The sequence below is a fragment of the Zootoca vivipara genome, chromosome 6 (assembly GCF_963506605.1).
Source record: "Zootoca vivipara chromosome 6, rZooViv1.1, whole genome shotgun sequence".
Taxonomy (NCBI): Eukaryota; Metazoa; Chordata; class Lepidosauria; order Squamata; family Lacertidae; genus Zootoca; species Zootoca vivipara.
The window spans coordinates 83,809,021-83,834,732 of NC_083281.1; the positions used below are offsets into that span (position 1 = coordinate 83,809,021).

Consider the following 25,712-nt stretch of genomic DNA (forward strand, 5'->3'; position numbering starts at 1 on the left):
AAGAGTACATCCCCCACAATGGTTCACTGAGGTTTTTTATTTCTTTTTTACTTTTAACTTACTTTTAACTTTTTATTACAGTGGACCCTCCGGATACAAACTTAATTCGTCCTGAGGGTCCGTACTTACTCTGAAAAGTCCGTGCACGGAGAAACCCACAAGTATACACTTCTGGGTTTGCCGTGTTTGTAACTCGAAATTACGTTACCCGAAGGTAACGTAACCCGAGGTACCACTGTATTTGGTTTTATGTTTTTTAATTGTTGTAAGCTGCTGGGATATATCTTTATGAGACAGCAGCATATATATTCACAAATAAACTTTTACAATTACAGTCCTAAATTAGCAGCAACATTCAGCCTGCTTGCTAGCTTAATCACCAATATGAATGTCTAACTTAGCTATATTAAGATACCACACACAGATGACAGTTTATCCATGCAGCCTTTCAATTCTTCCAAAATGCACAGAATGGATCATAGTTTATAAGAAGAAAAAGAAGTTAAGAATAGACCAAGAGCTAACATTACCTGCTTGCCTAGTAATCTCAGGGTATGAGAACGTTTAATCAAGAACAGCCAAGGAAGGAGAAATCAAAGATGCAATCTGCGCTTAGGGAAAAGCATGCAGGGCTCCACCTACAAGAAACCATACAAGGAGAATGAAATGTGGTATCCATATTTGATTGGGTGCATTGTAATTTCTATATCATTTGTTTAAACAAAATAAAAAAGTGATACTATGTTCTGGCAATCTGTGCACAGTTTAACCAAAAGCTCACTGGTTTCCTGTTTGGCAACTGCAGTGTATGTTGCTGTTCTTAGGCAATTCATCTTTATCTGAAATAAGTCATAATCTTTCAAGAGGACCCAGCTTTCCTTTATAAGGGAAATAAATACCCATCAAAACACGATCCGGGTATTAGGGAGCAGGCTCTAACAAATTCATCTGCTGTGACTCTAGACCTATCAAGAGATAAGCATGGGAAGTTCATCAAAGGCATCGAAATTAGCCAGATATTGAAGGAAGCATTCCTCCTCAGAGATGGAGCAAGTTATAGCAAGATGGCACCAGCCCCTTCTTGACACCATTATAATCTTAACTCCTTTGAGGCCAACACACCGTTTCTTATGTGACCTCAGGAACCAGTCTGTTGACTATATGACAGAAGATCTCACTTTGCCCAACAATGGCCCATGAATTTGGGTGGTTGCTCCACAAATGGGCAACTCTAAATTGGAGACCTCCCAAAACTTTTTAAGGGTCCTGCAATGCCTGTTAATTTAGCTTGTCAGCAAACCTATGGTGGGAAGGGCCAGGTGAAGGAATGTTAGTATAATGTGTTCTAAAGCCACGATATATCCCAACAGACTATAGGCAGAGGTATGGAACAAGTCAGACACTCTGGAAATTAAAAGGAAGACGCTTCTTTCCACCAACAGGTGAAACACATAAATAGCTTTTTAAAAAGGAAAAAATGAGCATTTTGTGCTTAATTTTCCAGCAGGTGGCACCACTTACCAGGATCAAGAAACACCAGCCCCATCCCTCAGACAAATTTTGCACAATTCAGCAGGTTACCTTAAGCCAAGGGTGAAGTATCTGTGGCCCTCCAGGTGTTGCTGGACTAAAACCCACGTAATCCGTGACCTTTGGCTATGCTGCCTAGAGCTGCATACAGTAACATCTGCAGGTTGCAGTTTCCCACCCCTGCATTAAGGTGAATGCAACAGTACCCTTCCTTTCACTTCATACCCAAGGTGGGAGGAATTAAAATAAGAGTAGACTACAAGTGGGAAAAGGGAAAGGAAACAGAAAAAAATTATATAGTTATGATTATTCAGTTCAGGCTGTGGCTGAATGGCATTTATCTCTGAACTGCCAATGCGGCAATCCAATAAGGATGATAGTATAAACCTCGTGCCTCAAAAGATACAGTGGTACTTCTACTTATGAATTTAATGCGTTCCAAACGCACATTTGTAAGTAGAAAAAATTTGTAAGTCGAATCCCGTAGGAATGCATTGGGATAAAAAAATCGTAAGTAGAAAAAATCCTATCTAAAAATTCATAAGTAGAAAAAATCCTATCTAAACCGCATCCAAGATGGCGGACGGAGTTCCATTCGTAAGTAGAAACATTCGTAAGTAGAGGTACCACTGTACTAGAAAAATGAATGAATCAGAGGGAAACTTGACAACATAATTACAAGTCCCTGAATGTTAGAGTCACTACAATTTAGATCAGGGGTAGTCAACCTTTTTATACCTACTGCCCACTAATGCATCTATCTTGATGGTAAAATTTCCTTACCGCCCACCAATGCTTGATGGAAGGAGGATTCAGTTTCTGCCGTAGAACCCCCTACCACCCACCCAGAACCCTGAAATGCCCACTAGCGGGCGGTAGGGACCAGGTTGACAACCCCTGGTTTAGATAAAAGGCAAACCTTTACTGCTATAGGGGCGTTGAAGCAAGGCATGATTGCTACCAACCAGCAAGACAGCCAAAAATAGGCAAAAAGATCACATGCAGGGAAGCTAATCATGCTAATCCTCCTCCTCTGGGCTCGGCAGCTAAATAGTCAGGTTCCAATTGAAAACATAAGCCAAACCATGGCTTAGCTCAGTATACAACAGGAGCAAAACAACTGGGGAAGAGCTAAGTGGCCACAATCTCCTCTCTGGGAGCCTGCATAGTTTGGCTTAGTGGGATGTGAGAACCAGGCCACTATCAAGAGATGGTGTTCTGTTCTGTTCACAGTATACATTTTACTTCACTTTCTGATGATGCTCTAAAAGACACTCTTTGTCGAGTTCTCAGAGGGAAGGAATTCTGCAATCAAGGGGCACTCACTCTTCTATAAGCTCCTACAGTCCTAACTGGTGCATGAACTTAAAAAGGTGTTACTCATCTATTTTAGATACCACCGTGGGACACAGGGGTGATTATGGTTATTTGGGATATGTAGAGCTAAGTGGTTTTAAGTAGCCCACTGAAATTGTCCACAAAAACATGAAACCTGTACAAATGCTACCATGTTGGCTTTAAGACAAGCTACATGGGTGAAGGCAAGCTGCCCATGGCATCTTCCAATATACAGTCATACCTCGGTTTAAGTAGGCTTCGGTTTGAGTACTTGAGTACTCCGCGGACCTGAACGGATTACTGTAATCCACTTTCCATTACTTTCAATGGGAAAGTTTGCTTCCGGTTAAGTAAGCTTCAGGTTAAGTACGGACTTTCAGAACCAATTACACTCATACTTCGGGTTAAGTACGCTTCAGGTTGAGTACTCCGCGGACCCGTCTGGAACGGATTAATCCACTTTCCATTACTTTCAATGGGAAAGTTCACTTCAGTTTATGAACGCTTCAGTTTAAGTACTCCATGGACCGTCTGGAACAGATTAATCCACTTTCCATTACTTTCAATGGGAAAGTTCACTTCAGGTTAAGTACAGACTTCTGGAACCAATTGTGTACTTAAACCGAGGTACCACTGTACAATAAACTGGAATCAAGTTATGCTTGCTGTATAATTTGAAGGCTCAAGGGCAGCCCCTGGCAGTTTCCCCTGCAAGGTTTACTGCCTAAACTCTTTCCTCAGTCCTCACCCACCCACCCCCTGGCATGAAATAATAATACCATGAACTAATGAATGGAACCACCACATATATTGATCATTCAGGACGTAGAGCCCCATTTCTATGAACAAATTATTCTCAGCCTAAGTATCTCAAGAATGTTGGTAGCAGGTCTTGAGGGTATGGACAGGTGCGACATTTCACAAGAAGCTGTCAGATTCTATACTACTTTCATCATGCACACTGGAGCTCAAAACAAAATATTGGATTCAGGATGCTTGTTCGGTTTACCTGGCTCTATTAAGATGGAGAAAAGCTCACTGGACTATTCGCCTCGCCTTGGTTATCACAGCTTGGAAACACTGCAAAATGCCACCCTGTGGAAACAAAACAGTGATTTTAATATACAACTTAACACATATTAGGTATGCTAAATATTTTGACTCATTCAAGTGTTGTCTGACAAAAAGCATAAGTTGTCTTCCTTGTAATTTATTAGTACCCCAGTTTCAATAAGCTTTGTTGTTCAGAAGCAAAATCAAACTTCTCAGCTGCTGAAAAGAAGCTTCTGTCACTAGAAATCAAGAGTTTAATCAAAAGAAGGTCAATTAATTTCTGTGCCACAAGACAGACATGCAGGTGGAATGATCTCCCTCCTCTGCCTTTTCTACTCCCTCTTCCCTTGTGTTTCTTCTTCTTTTTAGCTTGTAAGCCTTATAGAAGGGTCTGTCACTGACTGTTGATATGAGCTGCGTTGTGAAACAATAATTGTCTGAAAAGCAACATAAAAAACTAATAAAGTTTATTAAGACCATAACCATGCAGGTGACCAGGGATTGTGGGGACAGTTGATGTGATAGATTTAAAACATAGTAGTAAGAACAGTAGAGGAGGTGGTAAATTTGTCTCTGTATTGCTCAATTTCATACTACTTGGGGTGGGGTAGGGGTGCTCACATGATGGAATGTTACAAACAAACAAACAAACATCCCCACAGAGAAAAGTGATACAGTATCTCAGAAAGAAGGCTAAGACAGAACTGCTTTTTCCAAGCAAGCTTGCTTTGTAGATGTAGGGATTTAGTTTCTTTTTCTTTTTTGTAGGAATGACTATTCTATCAAATGAGCTGTCATCTGTAGCCTGAAGCAGTATAACCCAGATACAAGTTTAGCAAGTCACCTAACATGGGTAAAAAGTACAACAAATTTAATTCAGTCATCAACTATAGAACTACGTGGTACAATTTGATTTCAAAATACATGGCTGGGGTTGATGTCAGTTGGTTTAAAACTTTTTCCTCAATGACTTGCCTGCCCAGAAATCCCTGTGTCCTGCCACAGAACCCTTGTGTATTCTATAGTAGCCTAGGGCACCCTTGTTTTTAAGCACTAGCCTCATAACCATAGACGACCAGGAACTGCATGCAGGCAAGTGCATTCAATTCTATGCAGACAGGTGAACAGGATAGCAGAGGAACCAGCACAGAAACCAAACAGGCTGCTGGAGGAAAGCCCCCAGAAATGCAGCTCGTAGTCCCTCCTCTGCCAGCCCCCAACAGACTAGTGATTCTTTTTCTTTTTTTCTCTTTTTTCATGCTATTAACTTGTGGGGGATTATTTACAAGACTATTACAAGGGGGCAGTTTACATAAGTCTCCGGAGAAGCCTATTAGTTCATGTAGGGCAACAATGAGACCAAAGTTTACACTGTAAACCACACCCTACCCTTCCCTATAGCTGTGCATTTCAGAAAATATCAGTAGCAGGAGAGCAAGCTGTCATTCAAGGAAGCTTGTCTGCAACTGGTGATTACTGAGGAACCTAATAAATGTCTGAGGACCCTCAAGCTTCCTTGAACACTGGTTGAAAAAATTGTTGATTTAAGGAACACACACACACACACACACACACACACACACACTTCAATCAGAGGTCAGAGTCTGGTAATCCCAAGTGTCAGCTTATTTCTACTATCCCACAAAGCATCTGGAAGAGATGCCAAACTAATCCCCAGAATGTCACCATTCTGTAGGGGACACTACAGCTGAGATTCCTGCAAACCCTCCTCACTGCAACACACTAGGAAGGGCTAGAAGCACATTAAAAAGAAAAGTCAGAAGTATCATCTTGTCTCTGAAAGAGAAAATTCCCCGAGGAGAGAAAGAGCTATTTTAAAATCTTTTAACAATTTTTTCACTAATTACTTCCTGCTATCTTTGCTTTCTAAATCTGTAACACAGCCCTAGGAAATCTCTGACAAAAGGGTCATTTACAGAAACCAAGTGATCTTTTGATGTCTACAAAAATGAAACACCCGCTTCACACCCTCAGCAAACGAGCTTCAGAATTATTGAGAAAAGAAACAGGCTGGAACAGGGGTAGGCAACCTAAGGCCCAATAGCCTTCTCAATCCAGCCCGCGGACGTTCCAGGAATCAGTGTGTTTTTACTTGAGTAGAATGTGTCCAATTCGTTCATTTTTTTCTTCAAAATATAGTCCGGCCCACCACATGGTCTGAGGGACGGTAGACCGGCCCACGGCTGAAAAAGGTTGCTGACCCCTTGGGCTAGAACTACAGAAAACATCCATTCCAGCTGTATCCATTTTATTAATAGACAATACTTCGTTATTATTTCTCACTACTGCAGCAGGATGTTCTCAAACCATTGCTGTGAAAATGAGTATAGATCAGGCATCCCCAAACTTCGGCCCTCCAGATGTTTTGGACTACAGTTCCCATCTTCCCCGACCACTGGTCCTGTTAGCTAGGGATCATGGGAGTTGTAGGCTAAAACATCTGGAGGGCCGCAGTTTGGGGATGCCTGGTATACCGTGTTTCCCACATTTTAAGACACCGTCTTATAATTTTTTTACTCAAGAAAATAAGCCTATGGCTTATTTTCGGGGGGTGTCTTAGTATGGTTCCTGCCTCCTCCTGCCGCGACCGGCGTTGCTGCTGCTGGGCTGGCAGCACTCTGCGAAGGCAGGAGAAGCCGGCCAGACCGCTGGGGGGGTGGGGTAGAAAAAAGTTCGGAGCGCGTCCCAATGGCAGCACTCCTCATGCGCCACAAAAGCTACCAAACAACTGGGGGGGGGAGGTTAGAAAGGTGGCCGGAGCGCAGCCTTATGGCAGCGCTCCTCACACACCACAAAAAAGACGCAGAAAACTGGCAAACAGCTGGAGGGGGCTAAAAAGCAGCGGCGGCCACAGCTTTAAATGGCTGGATCGCGCCTTCCGTCCCGCGCCTGCGCTGCGCGCCAGGTTTTGCCCGATCCGTCGGGGAGCAGGGAGCGCTCAGAATCTGGTGAGGGGGGTCTTTCTTCCCATTTGGGCGCCCGAGCATCGCCGCTCGAGAGGCCGGAGGCTCTCGGCGGAGTGGTCTGGAGGAGCGATCGCAAGCTCTTGGCTGGCTGGCTCGCTTTCTTTTTGTTGCTCACGGAAGGCGGAAGGGGCCAGCAGGCCTCCCGCCACCGTCAGTCGCCCCGCCGCCCCTCTGCCTTGGGCCATGCAGCCCACAACGTTCCGGCAGCGCGGCTCCCGCTGCCGTCAGTCGCCCCGGCGGCGCGGAAGGGCCAGCGGACCTCCGGCCGCCGCTCTGCCGTGGACCATGCAGCCCACAATGTTCTGGCGGCGCGGAAGGGGCCAGCAGGGCTCCCGCCGCCGTCAGTCACCTCTGGCCGCTGCTCTGCCTTGGGCCATGCGGCCCCAGAACGTTTCGGCGGCGCGGCTCCTGCCGCCGCCTGTCACCCGCCGCCGCTCTGCCTTGGGCCATGCGGCCCCAGAACGTTTCGGCGGCGCGGCTCCTGCCGCCGCTTGTCACCCGCCGCTGTTCTGCTTCGGGCCATGCGGCCCCACAACATTCCGGCAGCGCGGAAGGGGCCAGCAGGGCTCCCGACACCGAGGGGTTTCCCCGTCCGGGCGCTCGAGTGTAAAAAAGTTCTGGGAAGAGTGGGGAGGCTCCCAGCGCGGCTCGCCTGGCGACGCCGAAAGAGGGCCGAGCGCGCGGTGCTTGTGCCTCCTTCTGCTTCTCCCCCCCCCCCCCGCCCGTGTGAGAAATTAGCAGTTGAGGGCGAGGACGGATAGAGAGCTGCACGGCGCTTCAGCAGCAGCAACAGCAGCAACCAGTTCCAGGTGGCTCGGGGTATGGCTTATTTTCGGGGTATGGCTTAATTCCACAAAAGTGTAAAAATCCTGCTACGTCTTATAAAATGACTACGTCTTAAAATAGGGGAAACACGGTAGATACACCAAAGCACCCTTCTCTAAGTTGAAGCCCTCCAGATATTTTGGACTACAACTCTCATCAGCTCCCAAAAGCACAACTGTCCTAGCTGGGGCTGATGGGAGTTGTAGCCCAAAACAATCCACAGACTGAAAAAAGCAAATATCTCCTTGATACCAGGAGATACCAGGAAAGGATCTCAGATACAAACCGCAAGCTGAGATCTAGCCTAAATGTATCACCACAACAATCCACCAATTAAAGCAACTTATACATAAACATTGAAAGTCAGGTTCCAACACTTCTGGCTAAGGACACCTATGAAAACAGTAAAATATGAGCAACCTCCCCTCTTCACTATACATAAGTTAACCCAGAGATTGTTATAATGCTGGACACAGTTTTCTGTTTCTTCATATACAGTGGGTTGGATCTGGGCTACATTAATCACACTTAAGTTTCATTGTTTTAAAAGTGACTAAAGGGTGATCCACTTAAGTCTGGATCTAACTCACTGCCTACATGTTCTTGCACTCAACATAAATATATACAGGCGGCAACCATTTCGCACATGTTCAATTGACGCACGACCACCGACATGTGGGTAATTTTGAACCCGGAAGGGGGCATAATGGGGCAGGCTTATGTGTGCTCTGCCAACACGTGCGAATTCCTGGAACGCAACCCCCACGCAAACAGGGAGTTGCCTGTATTACAAGTGAGCAACGTGAAGCCCAGAGTTCCAATGAATGCATTCAAAGGCTCAAAGAAAGTGACAGAGCTAAGTGCAGTATCTGATGACCTTGATTCCAAGGACTACACGGCCATGTATAAGGATTTTCATTTCAACTAAAAATCAACATGGACTTTCAAGAAATAGGATCCCCAAATACTCTGTAACAGGATATTTTGGGGGAGATGTGGGGTGTGTATGTGTGGAGATGACTAAGGTCCCAAAAGCAAGCAATGCTTAGCAAGACAGCTGTACGACAGCTGACCCATCACCACCAAGGCCTGCATAGTATTGCTCATTATGCAGTTTATGGAGAGCCACAGTGGTTTCAGGGGGCACGGCCAAATTCCACAGGTACCTCAGCCATAGATTTAATGCCAGCCCCAGTTACCCTTTTGTGGAACCTGCTATTACTTGCAGTCATGTATACAATTGAAAGTATGCTAGGGGACTAACATATCTACCATTAATATCATGAAGGAAGCCACAATAATCTTCTTCCAAAGCACCATTTTCAGCAGAGGAGCACCATATGCACACAACCAACTCTCACAACTTCTATACCAGGGCTACTGAGCTGACACTCATGGGAGCAAGTAAAGTGATTTAGATTCTTGACACAAGCCCTGACCAGAGGTTTTCCAACCTTTCTACCTTCAGAGAACCCTTTCTACTCCATGAAAGCCTGAGTTTAAGCTGTTCCCTTAAATCAGGCACCCCCAAACTGCGGCCCTCCAGATGTTTTGGCCTACAACTCCCGTGATCCCTAGCTAAGAGGACCAGTGGTCAGGGATGGTGGGAATTGTAGTCCAAAACATCTGGAGGGCTGAAGTTTGGGGATGCCTGCCTTAAATGGACACTGCTACCGTATTCTCCAGTTTAATCTCTGTCGCTACGCAGAACACTTTTAATGGTTACAATATGATCCCAACAGGCAAAAGGATGTGACATCTTCAAGACTTGTTCATTTATAATGAGATCTTCCAACAAACACCAAATAATTGAAATCCAAAAACCCATTCCACACTTCTGATTATTTTGTACTCACTCAATCTGATTCATGGCCTTCAACCGCAGGCAGCTGGAGACTGCATTAATTCACTTCTCCAAAGGGATGTCAGCAACACAGAATTCATAACACTTATCCATTTATAATTGAACAGCAAGATGGAGAATACTTGATGTCTTGTCTTTTTTAGGTTTTTTTGGAACACACCAAGCTTCTAAGGGACACTCAGGCCCCTTGGTATACAATTTCAGCTACATTTGACTTCAAACTGAATTCTCCAATGGTAGTTTCCATCCAAATGGCTAATACTGTATAGCTTTTAGACAAAGCTTTTACAGTCCTTCCCATGAAAATAATAATAATAAAAAATAAGCTGCAGTCACCTATACATTAATTTCTAAACCCAAATTGGGGGGGAAATGTTCCTTCCCTGGTCATGATCTTTGAATTTCTATAGCTTCTTTCATGAACAGATTTCAAAACACATTGAGAGCATTAATGAAGTCAAATTCAAGAACTCCCCTAGGTAATTTTGCCTGACCACATGGAGTCAAGTTAACTGTGAATTATTGTAGAACTTGTTACTCTCTTCTGTCCTTAAGCTGTAAGCAACTTATTGCATTTTTTGCAAATATCACTTTGTCAGCAGAGAAAGACAGCTTCTGTTGAACTTCAAGCCAGCCAGCCAGCCAGCCAACATATCTAGCCTTATTAAAGTCAGTGTTCATTCTAGAGAAAAGCTACAACTTCATTCTGCCTTCAGGCAACTGCAGTATTTGGATACATAAAACAGAAGTGTGTTTTAATCAACCTCTTCAACTTGATGCTGTCACAGATGTTTTTGGACTACAACTCTCACTGGGTGCAGCTGATGGGAGTTGTAATCCAAAACATCTGGAGGGCAACAGGTCGGGGAAAGTTGGCCTAGGCCTTGCTGCACCATACCCTAGAATGGCATGTCAAACAGTTGTGTAATATTTAGGTCTCTCCATGGCTGGATGAAAGCCAAACATTTTTGTTAACGTGGGAGGGGGTATCTTGTTACAAATTATGGACAACTACACCTCCTTAAAGAGAAGCCTGTTCCATCTTTCAGAAAAACTACAAAAATGGGACCGAATACAATACTGTATTTGTAAACCAAGTTATCCTTAGCCATGAGGCCCATCTTTATAGTTGTTAACACATTGCTATGCCTGCTATTTGAAGACCTGCAATCTCCCTAGAAGTCTCATATAATTGGTAACAAAAAACAAAACAAAAAAGAGAAATTGTTATGTTTTGTGGATAGTCAACTTTTCCTCTATTTTAAACCCCACTTCATTTTCAAAAGCAGCTTGCTATGTAGCATGGAGGGTTGATGTTAAAGATTCATAAACCCAAAATTGTGTCGGTTATGCAGAAAACTAGGGCTGACAGGCTTGCTTGTGATGATCCATTCCCAAGGAATGTAAATCTATGGGGAGAGTCAGACTAGAAAAGCGAATCAATAAAAAAATTCAAAAATGTAGAGAGCTATTTAGTCGGTCTTATAAACAAAAACAAACATTTACTAGCCCATAAGCTTACTCACATTTATCTGTGTCTCTCAATGCAGTTTGAGTAATCTCTGAAAGGAGCTGGATCCTCAGATATGAAGCAGAGTGCAATAATACTTTACAGATATATAGGTCAATTTTAGCAGAACTCAAAAAGAAGCATACTATAAGCTTTGTGACATGTCATAATAGGGTTTCCAGTGCTTTTTTCAGGGGGTACGCATACCCCTAAACATTTTGTGAATCTTTGTACTTAAAGCAAAAAGTACAACCAGGACCCCCTAAATATTTTTGAGCTTTTTTAAGACAAACCCCATTGTTGAGCTTCTTTTTACAAAAATGCCAAGAAAGAACATAAGATGTATGGCAGCCCTATGTTATAAACATCCAGAGAAGTTGTGTAACTCATTTTGATTTGATTTGTTTATAATATAGGTAAAGGCAATAAAGCATTTTCTAATGTAACACTTATTTTGTAATTATTTATCTTCATCATGTCTCACATGACATTTCATGCATTAATCATTATTTCTGGGCATGTCAAAAGTTTTCTCAAACACTATTTCATTATGACAGCTTGGAAAACATATGCCACAAATATGTCAAGTTTCTGTGTTGTCAGCAAGAAAATGAAACAACTGGGAAATGCTTTGGTTGCTAAGAACATATGGCAAATAATTAATCAGTGCAAAGTCACTAAAAAATAAATCAGTAGATAGCTCTTGAAATAGTGTTTCTGGTGACTAAGAAAGGCATAAAACCTGTGGCAGGTTATCATTTGGTGTAAATAAAACATGGCAACAGTGCATCTGATCATTTTTGTGAGTGATTTTGTATTTTCCTAATTATCAACATAAGTTGATAATTTTAATCTTTGTCAACTTATTCCTCTGTCTTTCTTAAAACTCTTGTTCAGACCACAGGTAGAAAATATATTTCTATTTTGTAGGCACCAAAGTTTTACGTACTTGGTAGCCTTCCAAACTAATCACTAAGTACCCCACAAAATCATTGACTGCATTATTGTGATACTATTGGGGGGGGGGGAAATCAACAGGAAGCACAAGACACTTTTAATTTCACACTGGAGGGTTATTAAACCAATTAGCACAAGCTACACATTGTTGTTTCAGGAGTGGTCAGGAAGTCGATGTCACCTCGATCTCCTTAGCTCTCCACAAATTCAGAAGCTTCCACCTTAAACTGCAGACTAATATATCAAAATATTTCCCACCTGCAGTTGTCTGTGTTTAAGTTTTATGACACTAGGTCATTACACTAACAGCTAAAAGGGAAAAAAGCAGAGAAGGAAATGTCCTCAGCAGGGTGAAGTTTCCTTCCTTTCTAGACCAAGTTAAATATATAAATATGCTATGTAGCAGAACCAATATACCAAAGGTAACAGATAACTTGTTAGCATGGACATTAAATATATACTTCTTACATCTTCAAATAGAAAGACTTGATCAGTGTTAATCTACTGCATTAGTATTTTGCAAAAAGAGCAAGTGAAATTGATGTAAGGCTGAAGAATCATATGAGTTACTACTAAGCTCTATGGAGTAGCCTGCAATTAATCATTGTACTGTACAAACTTGAATTATGCAGGATTGACATTAATTATGTTAAATACTTATCACACTAGACTTATTCAGAAGTGTATGTTCTAGAGAACATTTATCTTGCACACTAACTGAACAGAAATTATACAATGTACCCCACGATTAACCCACATGAACAGCTTAGTTACCAAAACTTCATTGTTCATTGGTAATTATAGTTTGAGGATTTCTGGAGACTTATTGCATACAATTAAGACAGGACCTTTGTCAGTGTTCAACCAGAATTTTATACTTCATCTGCTCTTTAAGAATTTTACTGACAAAAAGAATATGGTTTAAGCATCCTATGCACTGAAGGAAAATGTCCTCTACGAAATGAAAGAGGTTTGTGTTTTAACTGTTGATCTCTCTACCATATGTTACAGCTAATGGCACAAGACAAGTTAAGACTGTACTCTGCTGAACAATGTCATCTCTATATAAACTCACTTATAAGTCTTCAATTGTTGACAGCACCAGTTATGCTTAAAAATGCAACAATCATGCTGTTCTGGGCAAGGATGTCAGCCACAAGCTACCATGTATGATGTTTCTAACAGCACAACTGTACAGTATATAAAAACTCATGCTATTCTACAACTTGAGGTAGCTGAAATGCACACCTCAGTGGGCTTTTAATGTCCAGGCCTCCTGAGCCACAATTCCCAAACCCAGAAACTGCATTTTCCCCTTGCAGCTCTACCTGTCAGTTCCAAATTCAGAAGTCTCTTCTCCCAACCCAAATCATGTATGTACTCTTCTTTTTACCTAATAAACTTGCATGTTAATTAAACTTAAGTTTCTGAGTGAAAGAAACAACCTTTTTACAAAGTGAATAAAAACTACAGAAAAAAGAAAATACTATAATACCTGATGCACACATAACTGCAGGCAAATTCTGACTGTGCAAGTAGATCATGTTAGCTCATGCATTCCAATTCTTATTTTAAGGATGAATTTCTCAAGCAGCACCCTTGAGTTTACCTTCTCATATTAAAAAAGTTAATCAGCAGACAAAAGATAGATTAATCTTAGAGCCAAAATAGAGATGATGCACAGTGCATTTGTTTTAGACCACTGTCCAATAACCTAATTCGGAACATAAAACATTCTGAAACGCCAAAGGTTTAGGTTGTATCCAATGTGTGCCAATCCTACTCAGAGTAGACTCCATTAAGTTAATGATTGTTACAAGTCTACTCTGAGTGGGAGTTAATTGGATACAACCCTGTGTATGCAGACAGATTCAATATTTCTCTCAGCTCTTGACATTAATGAAAGGGTACGTTTAAAAATAATCCTGGGGGAAAATATCATTGATACAGAAATACAAGTTCTTGCTTACTTTTATGAAGTACGTTTGTGCAGAAAATGTCACTGTGAATGTAGCAAGGGCAGGGGCAGTATGAGGAGAAGGGGCTTCACATATTCACATTATATGCGAAACACTCCTTGAAGAACTTCTTGGTTCACTATTCAAGTTAACTAGGATTAGAACTCCTACTTTGCCCATAGACTCCAGCCCCATTCAGGCATGCTGCTCACATGCAAATGCTACATGTGAGCAGGCTGAACATGCTAAGCTTTAGCCTCCCCCGCTCCCACACCACGTCTCTATGCCCATTGCTGCCTTATGCCAAGTCACACCATTGGCCCACCTAGCTCAGAAGTTTTTGCTAACCGGGTGCAGCTCTCCAGGGTTTGAGGCAGGGAACACCTCCCACTTCAGACTTCCAACTTTTGGAGGGTGATGGGCATAGCAAATAGATAATATATACAGTATATGAAAAAATCCCATAGATCACCTACGCCGGTTTTTAAACTAATATTGATTAAAATTACAAAGGAAGGCTTTAAGGGCACTGAGTTTAAGTGACACTGAGAATGTGTCCTAAAGCGAGTTAAGAGATAGGGTTGTGCAATCTCAGACCTAACAAAATGGTTCTGAAGTGGGACAGGGGGCGCGGAGAGAAATCTTGAAGTGAAAGAAGATGTAGACAATATGAAGAGAGGTGTGGTCAGCAATTAAGGCAGGTATGGATAATATGTGGGCCTGCAGTTGTTGTTGGATTAAAAAACCCGTGGCCTTTGGCCTTGCTAATTGTGGCTGATGGGAGACCGAGACAATAACATATGGAGAGTCACAGGCTCCCCATTTCTGAATTAAAAGCTGCTTCAAACAGTACAAAAGGGGAAGAAGTAGAACCTCTTGAATAAATGCCAACATATTAGACATCTGAAACATTAAACACAAGACAGTAGCATTCACAGGTTAAAAAAAAAGGAAAAGGTGGGCAACTTTGCAAATTAGGCAAAGGACTGTCTGGATTTAACATAAAGTGAACATACAGCAAGGATCTGCTGCTTGTCAAAGCCGGCTGTAAAGCAATGGTGTTAACATCTTTGTCAAGTTCTCACAAGTGTTTCAGCTGTTTTAAATGTACAGTACATCTGAAAATGCAACATACAAAGCGGCAACTGGTAGTCTAGAGCTAACTGCCGGAGGAAAGACTAGAAATGGGTGTGGCAGGAGGCTGCCAGATAGAAACAGTCTGACCTGATTTAAGGCAGATTCCTCTATCTGTCCACCTTGCTTGATGGGCAGTGTCTCAGGCATGGAAATTTATTTCACGTTCCCAGCTATTTTATTCTTTTAACTGGAGATGCAGGGAACTGAACCATGGACCTTTCCAAAACAGGTACTCTACCTGTGGGTCCTCCCCAAAAGGATTTTTTCACTGGGATGCAAGCTATTTCCTTGCCCCGACTTGAACCCTCGAACTAGCGAGACCTGCGCTTTGGCTGGCATCCTGTGGCTTGTGCTATAGGGTTTAGTTGTGAGAATCAGGGGTTCCAATTAAGCCAAGATACCATTTTTTCATTCTGGTGCGCAAATATACAAGAATTTCATATTGGTCTGGACACTCTTCGGCCCCACTGGACGTTGTTACTCAATCCATGCACAAAACCACTTATTTTACATAGTTATTTGTCTTGTTTTTCGGTCGCTGTGTCTAGTATTTGGTTACAGTTATTTTTCTTTTTTTATACATTTCAAAATTAAATTAAAAACTTTATGAAAAAGAGGAGGAAGAAGGGCCTAGCAGGCCCTTCAAGCAGGTGTGGGACTGGGGCAATCTGCATGGGATTAGGAAATACTGCTATTCTGGCTCTAAACAGGGGTCATTTAGTTTACTAGTTATGAAGAATATGTGAGTTTTGCAAAAACAAAAAAATTTTTTTTACAAACCACCAGCTCCTTGAAAGCTTTGCCCACAGAAGGTCATGTAGAAATATGGCAGCCATATCCCTCCAAATGACTATTAGGTGAAGCTGCTTATGATGCCGCTGTAAGAGCAAGAAGAGTACAGTAAAGAGAACTACAGCTAGGTTTCCTCCCTGCATGCTAAAAAGAATGCAGCACACAAAAAATGGACAGGATTCGGAAAGCATAGGGTAATTTTCTGCATGTGTGTAAGACAAAGGTTTAGGAGATGGAGAGGAGACATTAAGTGTGACAGTCCTGAAGGAATCCCTACAGGAAGCATACAAGAAAAAAACACCCAAAGAGAAGGAAATAAAAAGAAGATTTTGAACAAATGATTTTTGGGTGGGTGAATTAAGATTATTACTTTTTTGCTTTAGCTTCTTTAAAGAATTAAACTAGTTGATTACAGTAAGTAGTGGCAGAGCTCATTGGAAACAACCGGCTGAACCAGTTGAGTAAGGTTCCCACACACACCCATTTCACCATCATCAACTCCCCTCCAAAATATTTCATTTTTTAAAAAAACATCTAAACCACTCTTTCTTTTCCTGATGTATTCCAGGATGGTTTACAATAATACAGTTGCCCCATCTGCACATAAGGCCAAGTCAAACCATGGGTAAACATGAAAAAGCAAGTGTGCAGATACACTGAGCAAAAACTGGTGCTGCTTCACTCCTATCCAGGTCCTGCCGCTGCCGCCGCCACACTACCTAAGGCTAAACCACTGTTCACCTTAGCATTAAGCACAAACCAGGTCAGTATAATACAATATAAATATAACTACATACAGTGATAAAACTAAGAGGTAGCAAATTATAAAACTATAAAGCAGATATAACCATTGAAAAATGCTTCAGCAAATAAAAAGTTTATTGACCTGCCACTGAAAAGACTGTTGTTATCAAGCTGAACCACGTTAGGGAAGGCATTCAAAAGGGGTGCCACCACAGAAAAGCCCCTCTCCTTTAACATCGGAACATAAGAAGAGCCCTGCTGCATGAGACCAGTGGCCCATCTAGTCCAGCATTATGTTCTTACAGTGGCCAACCAGATGCTTCTAAGAAGCCCACAAGCAGCACATGAGAACAATAGCTTTCTCTGGCTCATGTTCCCCAGCAGCAGGTTTTTCAAGGCATGTTGCCTCTTATACCAGGGTAGATAGTCATCACAGGGAGTAATCACTGATGGCCTTATCCTCCATGAATTTGTCTAATCCCCTTTTCAATGCTGTCCAAGTTGGTGGTTATCACTACACCCTGTCAAAGCTAATTCCTTAGTTTAACTATGTGCTATGTGAAGAAGCACTTATTCTTGTCTTAATTTTATTTTTGAAATGTACAAACTGTCCTTCATCCCCAAAAAATGGATTGGTACACAAAGAAACACAAAAGTTACTGACACACTACTACACAAACCAACAACACTAAGTCAAATAAAACCATTCAATTACCACAGAGAAGAACCCTCTCCCTTGCACATGTACCTGAAGTACTTCTAAAGATGGAACAGGTAACATTCATTTATCACCAACCCACTCTGCAGAAATTTTGGAGAACACAATTTAGGAAGAGAAGAGAAGCAGGCTGTGAAGGTGGAAAATTGGTGTATCCTGTGCTGACCAGAGCCATTGTTAACAGGTGGCCCAGGGAGCCCAAACCCCCAGATCACTTACCCTTACCCTCCACCCGTTTTAAACTTAACATTTTAAATTTTTCTTTGCTTACAAAGTGGTTGAGCACAGTTCAATGCTCACTAATGACAAGGCCACAGCCATCCTTCATTGCTTTCTATTTGTGGCAAACATTGTGTTGATCTGTGGTCATTGGACTGGGTATAGATGGCATTGACTGGTGGCAGGGACTTTAAGTACGTATATGAAATAGGTAGATGAAGATGGGAAGGAGAAGAGGTGCTAGAGATGAATGTGCTCATGTGTGAAAGTCACGTTGTTGTCAAAGGTTAGTTTTAATTTGAATGTGTATATAACCAGAGGGCCCAATCAACACAATGCAGCCCCTAAACCCTGCTGGCATCCTATAGGAATGGAAAAGAAATTGATCCACATTTTGAAATGAACCAACCTAAATTGCTGGTCCCACAGTTATATGTGGATCAGCCTCTGTATGAATTTGGCAATGCAGTTTTTTGTTTTTTAAAAAGGCACAAGTACATTTCACAGAAAAAGGCATACTTAGGGGAAATGAAAGCATGCAAAACTGTATCTCTTAGGGGATGAATGTATACAATCTAAATGTGAATTTTTCATGTTTTGTTTTAATCTGCAAAAAAAAATGAGATGGGGTGGACTTACAGAGGCTGAGCCATCCATCCCATTCCAGAGCTCAGAGTAAGCCCTGGCAGCAAGAACCAAAAAAACTCAAGGGCAGATCCACAGTATACATTTAAGGCATGTTCAGTCAGTGCACATTTAAAGCACATTACTGTACTCTCCCACCCCCAAATCCTGGGAACTGCAGTTTGTTATGGACGCTGAAAATGGTATCTAAGGGGCAGAAACCACAGTTAATAGGATTCTATGGAGGAAATGTGTGTGCTGAATATGCTCTCAATGTATACCATGGATCTGACCTGAGAAGAGGCTTGCTGCTGGATCAGACCCACCTAGCTCAGCATCCTGTCCACGCAGCAGTCAACCAGATGCCCAGAAGCAGGACCCCACCGCCTCTGAAACTAACCCCTAAATTTATACGTTGCACACAAATTACGATGATTTTGTTTCACGGGCCTGTGTGAGCCCCACCACACCTTTTAAAAGTACTTAGCGATGCTTCTAACGCTCGTGGGGGGGGGGGGGGAGAGAGAGCCAGCGAACAAGAGTGACTCCATGATGGTGGGTGGTGCTGCTTAGAGGAAATGAGGGGTTTTTGGGGGGAGGGAAGGATGGTTGGATAAATGGGGGGGAGAGAAATGAGGCGGAGGGCGCGCGAGCAAGCAGTGGGGGAGGGTGGAGATGAAACGCTGAAGGGGAGTGACGTTTACGGGGGTAAACGTCGGGGGAGAGGCGCGGGCGCGCGAGCAACGGCCGGCTGGAGACGGACATTCGAACGAGCAACCAGGCGCGCGCAAACAGGCTGACGGACGAGCGCGCGTGCGCGAGCAGCCAAACGGACTGAGGGGGAGAGAGAGAGAGAGAAAGCAAGCAAGCAGTCGCCTACTCACCGCGCGGCGCCTTTTGTTGCCAGGCGAGGCGTAAAGCGCTTACCTGAAGTGGAGGCGGCGGCGGCGGCAGTTATTAGCAGCACTAGTAATAATAAGAATAAGAATGTTGTTGTTGTTGTTACTGGGTCAGGGAGGAGCCCTCGAGTGGCCCTCCCGCGTAGACAAGGAGGGAAGCTGAGGCAGGATCGTGCCCTCGTCCTCTCAGCACTTGGAGCGGCTGAGCCTCCTTCTGCGCCTGAGGGGAGAGAAGCCCCGAACGGTGTGTGTGTGTATAAGCGGCAGCCGCTGCTTCTGCTCTTCTTCCTCCTCCTCCTCCCTCCGTCGTCGTGACTCACAGCGGCGGCGACCGAGGGAGGGAGCGGAGGAGGCGCCTGGGCGACTCCGGGTGGGAGGGACCCGCCGCCGCCGCTGCTTGCCGCGTCCCAGCGCCCGAGGCCGCTGAGAGGCGGCAAGCCGCGTCGCCTCAGGCAGCCGCCTCCAACGGCAACCTGAGGTAAAAGGGGGCGTGACCAACGCGGAGCTTGCGGCTGGAGAAGGAAGCTATTGTTTCGGGGAGGGGCGTGGCCGAAGGGGAAGGGGGTCGGGGAAGGGAGGAGCTACAATGAGAGGGGGGCGTGAAAGTAGCATGGGGCGGGGTCGTCGTCGGGAGGCGGGGCTTACAACGTCTCGGGGTGGGAATAGGAGCAGTAAAGCTGCACTGAATGGAGTGCTGTTGTGCTCTGGTCCTGTTCATCGGCTTTGGACTGGCAGGGCTAGAGCCACTGGCCTGATACAGCAGCAAGGCTCTTTTTGTGTTTTATTCTGGTGCCCTCCAGATATTTTGGGCTATAGTGCACATCTGCCTCAGGTGCAGGGGGCTGCAGCTCAGCGCTGGAGCACATGCTTTGCATGCAGCTTTAATCCCTGCAGCTTCCGCTAGGGATGGAAAATATTCCCATTCTGAAATCCTGGAGAGCCACTGCCAGTCAGTGTTGACAGACGTACTGACTCTGTACTGTACTGGTGGCTGCTGTTGTTATTCCTACACCCTGCCCATCTAGCTGGGTTTCCCCAGCCACTCTGGGCAGCATAGTCTCCTATGTTTCCTTATAAAGATAAACAGTGACTTTTAATTACAGGTAGGTAGCCGTGTTGGTCTGAGTCGAAGCAAAATAAAAAAATTCCTTCCGTAGCACCTTAAAGACCAACTACGTTTTTATTTTGGTATGAGCTTTCGTGTGCATGCACACTTCTTCAGATACACTGAAACAGAAGAGCCAGACCCTTATGTATATTCAGAGGGTGGTGGGGGTGGGTGATGGGCTGATAGGAGTGGTAAACCTGTTGATGTGACTTTTAATTTAGCATAACAGTGAAAGTGTGCAAGCATTTTTTTGCATAAATCATGCAAATAAAACAAATAGCCATAAAACTATAATCTTAGCCACCTTTATCACCTCTGCCATCATTAAAATTGTTTTCAAACAGTTTGTCTGAATTTTACATGAAGGGGCATTATACCTTGTTTAAAAGGTAAAGGTAAAGGACCCCTGACAGTTAAGTCAAGTCGCAAACCGCTCTGGCGCTCATCTCGCTTTACTGGCCAAGGGAGCTGACGTTTGTCCGCAGACAGTTTTTCCAGGTCATGTGCCCAGCCTGACTAAGCCACTTCCGGCGAAACCAGAGCAGCGCATGGAAATGCCTTTTACCTTCCCGTGGAGCAGTACCTATTTATCTACTTGCACTTTGATGTGCTTTCGAACTGCTAGGTTGGCAGGAGCTGGGACCAAGCAATGGGAGCTCACCCCATTGCGGGGATTTGAACCACTGACCTTCTGATCGGCAAGCCCTAGGCTCTGTGGTTTAGACCACAGTGGCACCCGCATCCCTATACCTTGTTTAGAGGTTTTTAAATGGATATTGTGTGGACGGTCACTGGAAGGACAGAGAACTGAGACAATCTTCCACCACCTTCAGAATACAGTGTACCAATGACATGTTTTTCCATGATCTGGCACTGGCACAATATCAGGGAGTAGGACAAATAGGCAAGTCATGTAGCAACCACTTCAGTGAGCTATGGAGAATATATAGGAGAAGAGTTCCACACTTTGAGGTCAAAGAGAGGAAATCAACAAGTAGGTCATAGCTGTATAATGAGAGGAGCTGGGAACTGGATTTCTCGCTTAAGGAATATAAGTAGCAGGACAGTGGTTACTTAGCTGGACAGTAGAAAATCCTCCTCCCCCATATTCTTTATGCCAGGCCAACCCCAGAGGACCTGGCTGCCCAGGTATGGTTACTGTTTCCTTTACTTCTCACTGTATATTGTATCTCTATCCAATAAGGTGCAGCAACAAATAGGCCTGTGCTTTCCAATCTGTGCTTCAGTACTTAAAGGACATCAAAGCATGATGGCACAGAAATATACAACCTGTCAGTTAATGAAGACCTTAACATGAAAGGCCGTGAAAAGAGCAAAAGCAAGCTGCAGACAGGAACTGGGAGGGTGTAAATATGCTGGGATCTGAGATGATCACTAACACGTACCCAGCAAGCAGCAGGCAGTAATGATGATTAATTATTTAAGAAAAACTGAGTGCGTCAGCTCAGACTGAAGCAGGGGAGGGGGTGAGACGGAAACATCACTCTGGGATCCTTCTGTTAGAGTTACATTAATTAGCACGGTGTGTGAAGCGCAGAAAAATATCCAAAGACATTCTATCGTGAGGTGGGAGACCTGCAATTAAGGCATCTGTTTACCCTTTGTATCTGACAGAGATGGCTTTTGAAGGAATTACTGGCTTAATGCAATTTTAAAAACACACCATATGTTCTGCTTTGTCCTCATTTGGCTGCTTGATTGTATCAATGTCTCAGGGCAGGGCGGGGGATAATCTGTGGCCCTCAGATGTTCTAGGATGCTAACTCCCATCAGTCCCAGCCAGTATGGCTGATGGTCAGGGATGATGGGAGTTGTAAATCCAACTAAAGCTGGAGGGCCACAGATTCCCCACCCTTGCTTTAGGACAGGGCAAAATCTCCTTCCCTGCAATTTCTAGTTCTTCCCTCTGCAGCAAGAGAAAGAAAAAAGTTCCACCTCAGTATACTTGAGGACCACTATTATATGTGTGCCCAACCCCCCCTGGAAGATTTTATTTACTATTTATTGATTGCCTTTCTGCAAAGTCTGGTGGTACCCAGCTAATGCAAAGCAGGGACTTGTAGTTGATAGGTGATTGGGAGGGGCAACTCAAGCAAACATTATCTTTGCTGCAGAACTTGCACTGCCTTGTTCCAAGGGACAGAATTTTAGGAGAGGACAAGGTGATGGATAGTAAGAAAAAAAATGCAGGTACATTAAGGGTGAATCAAACGGGAAAGCATTTCAGCAAGAAAGGGAGGGGATGGGGGAGATTGAGCACAGGACAAGAAGCTATTTGCAAGCTGCTGTTGCTCCTGACCCAGTTCTTAGTCTGATATGGTCTGATCCTCTAGAGATGTACAGAAGGAACGGCAAGTGACATCATCTTTGTTTAAATGGCTGCGGTGCACAGCTCTCAAACCTGCTTGCTTTCCCATACACATCTTTTTAAAATGATAGTTTAATCTTAACCTATAACTCAAGTGATATTAGGAAGCTTAATGACTTTTACAGTGGTACCTCGGGTTACTGACGCTTCAGCTTACAGACTCCGCTAACCCAGAAATAGTACCTCGGGTTAAGAACTTTGCTTCAGGATGAGAACAGAAATTGTGCGGTCGCGGCGGCAGCGGGAGGCCCCATTAGCTAAAGTACCTCAAGTTAAGAACGGTTTCAGGTTAAGAACGGCCCTCCGGAACGAATTAAGTTATTAACCCGAGGAACCACTGTATTTGTAAATGATGTACTATTGGGTGACTGGTGTGTGTGTTTTATTATACAATGTAAGACCCTTTGGGGTAAGACCCCGCCCCCCAAAAAACCCGACTTTTTAAAGGCATTAAATGGCGTTATACATTTCTATAGTTTCCTGCTGTTGGTTCAGAGCTTTGCATGACACCTCCAGTTCCCTTTGCTTTATGCATCTTTTTTCCTAGCCGTAGCTGAAAATCAGGTATCATAAGCCCTAGCTCCTCCATTTGCTGCTTTGCACAGCCAGCCTTAACACTGGACAAAGACGCTCTGCTTCAATCTCTTGCCGTTAGCCAACCATGATAATCTGCTTTGAAATTCATTTAGGATTCTTTCATAATCCAGCTGCCACCACACACCAAGACTTTCCATATGACCACAGGGGTAGATTAGTTCTGATGTTAAGATGGTGCTCCTGGTCAAATTGAAATCTTTGCCATGGCATAATTATTAGGATTTTACGCACCCTTAGGAGAGCGCCCACTGTAACTTTTCGCCAGAAACAATTTTATGGACAATCAATATAATAAACTACATCCCGCATTTTTGGAATCCAAAATGACCATTCTTTTTATGAGGACTATCCATATTATGAGGTATTGTTTTTACTTTTAATGAAGTATTCTTGCAGCAGGAAAAAAAGGCTGGGAAATTTTGTTCCCACTCCATAAGAGAAGAGATTAAGAGGCAAAAATAGTATATTTTGTATTTCATAATGTTGCATAACTTAGAAAAAGAGCATTGAGTGCAGAAAATGAATGACAAGTGACCTACCTCACAGGACTACTCTGAAAGCAAAGGATGGCTACAGCGCAGAGGTGGTGAACCCCTGGGCCAGTCTTCGCCTGCCAGGGGGTCCAAGTGAGCCTATGCATCCATTTCCCTCAAACCACGCCTTCTAGCTCTAGCCGATGTCTCTCGCAACATCATCATGTGACTGAAGGCAGGACAGGGTTAAATCCTGCATTGGCTGTGTACCTGTTCCCATTAGAGAACAGATCAGAATTTAATCTCCCGCTTGTCTGCTGATGAGCAGGGGCAGGATACCATGTAAACCCCTTCTTGAATCAGAAAGAGGTAAACATCAGAATTCTCTGCTAGAACAGTTTCCTTCCCTTCATTTTAGTAGGGCTTTCAATGCAAACCATCAAAAAGTCCTGTATAAAACAAAGAGGGCCAGCATCATTTTTAGCAGCACTTTGCACCTGATGTCCTTGTGCTGTCAGGTGATTGATAGGTGGGTAGAGCCACCCACCTGATAAATTTGTTCAACATGGCCAATCCTGATGAGAATTTGGTCTGTGGAGCCAAAAAGGCTAACCACCCCTGCTATAGAGAATGTTGCTCACTAGAAAAGATGCACCTGTAAGATACGTATATGTTCTCAATGCCGAGTAACTTTCCTTCTGCTTTCCACATCTGAAGAGGGACTTTCAGAGTTACTAATTTGCAGTTGAGTTTTTGAAAAGAGATTACAGTTTTACGCCAACAACACTAAGGCACCTTGAGCTTTCTTTATAATTGCTTTAAGCAAGTTCTGGATGCCTAACAAGAAAATACAACCCTCTCAAAGAATGTATTCCAAATTAAATGCCATATTTGAAACCATTGGCATTTTAAAGGGAAAGTTGTTGTTATAAGGCACTGCTTGTGTCCTTAAAAAGTAGATGGGTGGGGGAATATAAAATTGTCAATAAAGATAAAATGCATTTCTCAGTGATGGTTTATTAAAGTGAAATGAACAATATGCAAAGAGAGACAAGTAAATGCAAATCTCTGAGCTGAGTGAGGGAGAGAGATCAGAAGAAGAAGCCTGTTTAAAGCCGGTGTGACTGCTGGGTTTGGCTCAAGGCACGGATTTGCAATGGCACAGCAGCAAAGCTTCCCTTCTGCAGGCAAGGAACTAACCCTCTAATCATCACTAATGAGACAGCTACAGCATTTCGGGGAAAGGTCTGTAACCACTGTGACTTCACACAAGCTGTTATGTAGCCATCAGTTTTAAAAGGGAAGAAACATTTAAAAGGATGCAATTCCCAACTGCCAAGGCCTAATCACAAGCCACAGAGGGCAGTGAAGACCACAAACAGGGCAGTCAACTCTAGGAAATGCTGCACAGAGGCTTTCAGAGTCACAAAGCTCAAACACATACACACTTCCCAGTAGACCTGCTCTCTCCTCTAACCAGGGTTTCCCCATATTTCTGTGGGACATAAGCCACCACACTTTGGAACTGGATGCTAGGTATGGTGGTATGGCTTCTCCCCATGTTTCCCATGGGCTTCTTGCTCTTTGAACAGACTACATAACAGGCAGAAATTCAGCTGATTGAGCTTTCCATTGTATTGACAGTAAAGGCTGCAACTCTTTACTGCTTACTTGTTGGGCAGCTTTTAAAGGCAAAAGAGTGCTGCCAGGGTGAAAAGGGAACCCTCAGTGGCGTAGCAAGAGGGGGCGATAGGGGCGGTCCACCCAGCGACTCCCAAGGCGAGCCCCTCCAGCCTCCCAGTAAAAAGCCCGCTCAGCACGGCATGGCGCGCTGAGCCGAGCAAGCTTTTTACCTGGAGGCTCGGGAGTCGGGGGGTGCCGACTGTCACCCCTGTCCAGCTCCAGGGTGGCACCTGCCCACCGCGCCGAGCGAGGCTTTCTAGGCTGGAGGCTCTGTTTAGGCTCCATTTTGAAGTCGCGGGGGGGGGGG

General features: G+C 43.8%; 1 protein-coding gene across 2 annotated transcripts in view; it reads right to left on the reverse strand.

Moving 5' to 3' along the window:
* CTNNBIP1 (catenin beta interacting protein 1) overlaps window positions 1–19,639 on the reverse strand; it is a 44,620-nt gene extending 24,981 nt beyond the window's left edge. The window contains exons 1-3 of one of the 2 annotated variants that reach the window (XM_035118309.2): window positions 19,184–19,638; window positions 3,878–3,963; window positions 531–638 (exon numbers count right to left, since the gene is read on the reverse strand). The gene's annotated coding sequence lies outside the window, so the exon portion shown is untranslated. Of the gene's footprint in view, window positions 1–530; window positions 639–3,877; window positions 3,964–19,183 lie in introns of both variants that reach the window. The other variant, XM_060276228.1, reaches the window with a different exon arrangement.
* Window positions 19,640–25,712: the final 6,073 nt, after the last annotated feature.